The 2,235-nt window shown below is 45.8% G+C and overlaps 1 non-coding gene across 1 annotated transcript; it reads left to right on the top strand.

The window, feature by feature from the left end:
* The first annotated feature begins 1,217 nt into the window (after window positions 1-1,217).
* On the top strand, window positions 1,218-1,289 carry TRNAY-GUA. The gene has a single exon. It is a non-coding gene; the product is annotated as a tRNA-Tyr (tRNA).
* The last annotated feature ends 946 nt before the right edge of the window (window positions 1,290-2,235 follow it).

The raw sequence follows: 2,235 nt of genomic DNA, 5'->3' as shown, positions 1-2,235 counted from the left end.
TAGTTCTGAGCCCCATTCCTGGTTTTACCGCCAGGATGGATCTCCCCAAATATGCCCTTGCTCCCCATCTCCCCTTCATCTGCTCCTTCAAGCCTGCTCAGGGCCCCTGGACCTGATATCTTTAACTGGACCATGGGCTGCCAAGGAACCTCTATAAAAGGACAGGCCAGCACCAGGAAGCCCTGCTTCCTAGGATGTTTTGCTTGTGTGAAACAGCTAAATAAAATATTTACACAGCTCAGTTGGTAATTTATGTGTATTATTTTGTATCCTTTATTGACATTTTCTTTTAGAAACAGTTGCCTTTGGGAAGATCCATTCTACTGACTATGGAAAGAAACATAAAAAGTAACCTTTGAAACATTTCAAGCACTTGGTCTCCCACCTGTGGGCCCATTGCATTTGTGGGATCTTAAGTCCCCAACCAGGGATCGAACCTGTGCCCCCTATGTTGGAAATGTAGAGTCTTAACCACTTGATTGCCAAGGAAGTCCCCACTCATTTCATTGAAAACTCTTTTTAAGCCTGTGCTGGAGACCAAATTACTATGATGCTAAAAGAAGCTTAACATCCAATCAGTATGCCCTGTGAATGGTACGGTATTCCTGGGTATTTTCATCTTCCTGGGTTTAGTATAGAGGAAATTGCTTACCTACACAGAAATCATATTACTATGCTTACCAGATATTTTCCCAATCAAGAAACAGTCTTTATGGTTGAAAAAAAAAAAAAGCATATTTACATGCTCGGTTAAATATCTGTCTAATTAGACAAGACACCAAAAAAACCTAACACTCCAGGTCAATACCAGATGCCAGACAAACCTAATCAGATTGCAGTTGCCATGTAAACGCATTTGAACTTAATGTTCAATTGTTGATCTTTTTAGGACCTTACTGCTCCCCCTCAGGGTTTCCCCAACTGGAGCCCATACTGGCAGCATCCTGGTTGACACTGCAGGTGGATTGAATCCTGCCCACAGGTGTGTTTTGTTGAGGCTGTACCCTGTTTTAGGAAAATTGAGATACATCCAATTAAGTAGAATTGATGGATTACAAGAGATTTTATCTTCTTACAGAGACACAACTAAAATATTTCTAGAAGAATAGAAACAAAAAACAAAAGCCTTATGGGGCTTCCCTGGTGGTCCAGTGGTTAAGAATCTGCCTTGCAATGCAGGGGATGTGGATTTGATCCTGGGTCAGGGAATTAAGGCTTCCCTGGTGGCTCAGACGGTAAAGTGTCTGCCTGTAATGCTGGAGACCCAGGTTCAATCCCTGGGTTGGGAAGATCCCCTGGAGAAGGAAATGGCAACCCACTCCAGTATTCTTGCTTAGAGAATTCCGTGGATTGAGGAGCCTGGTAAGCTACAGTCCACGGGGTCACAAAGAGTCGGACACGACTGAGCAACTTCACTTCACTTCACTTCAGGGAATTAAGATCCCACATACCTCAGAGAAGCTAAGCCTGCGTGCCACAAGTAGAGAGGCCGTGTGTGTGTGTGTGTGTGTGTGAGAAGTTGCTTCTGTCGTGTCCAAATCTTTGTGACCCTATCGACTGTAGCCTGCCTGCAGGGCTCCTCTGTCCATGAGATTCTCAAGGCAAGAACACTGGCGTGGGTTGCCATGCCCTCCTCCAGGGGATCTTCCAGACCCAGGGATCGAACCTGCATCTCTCATGTCTTCTGCATTGGCAGTGGAGAAGGAAATGGCAACCCAATCTAATATTTTTGCCTAGAGAATCCTGTGTACAGAGGAGCCTGGTGGGCTGCTGTCCATAGGGTTGCACAGAGTCGGACACTACTGAAGAGACTTAGAATGCATACGTGCATTGGAGAAGGAAATAACAACCCACACCAGTATTCTTGCCTGGAGAATCCTGTGGACAGAGGAGCCTGGTGGGCTGCTGTCTATGGGGTCACACAAAGTCGGACACGACTGATGCAACTTAGCAACAGCAGCAGCAGCAGCTGCATTGGCAGGCGGGTTCTTTATCACTAATGCCACCCGGGCTAGGCACTGCAGCAAAAGATCCTGAGGGCTGCAACTGAGACCCAGTGCAGCCAAATAAATAAATGAAGATAAATACATCATGATGATCATTCCGTATGAGTATTGAATGCATGCTTACTTCTTTTTAGCTTCTCTATAGTGTCCCACTGGAGAAGGCAATGGCAACCCACTCCAGTACTCTTGCCTGGAAAATCCCATGGATGGAGGAGCCTGGTAGGTTGCA

The sequence above is a fragment of the Bubalus bubalis genome, chromosome 3 (genome assembly GCF_019923935.1).
Source record: "Bubalus bubalis isolate 160015118507 breed Murrah chromosome 3, NDDB_SH_1, whole genome shotgun sequence".
Classification (NCBI taxonomy): Eukaryota; Metazoa; Chordata; class Mammalia; order Artiodactyla; family Bovidae; genus Bubalus; species Bubalus bubalis.
This window is presented reverse-complemented; position numbering and strand designations above follow the sequence as displayed.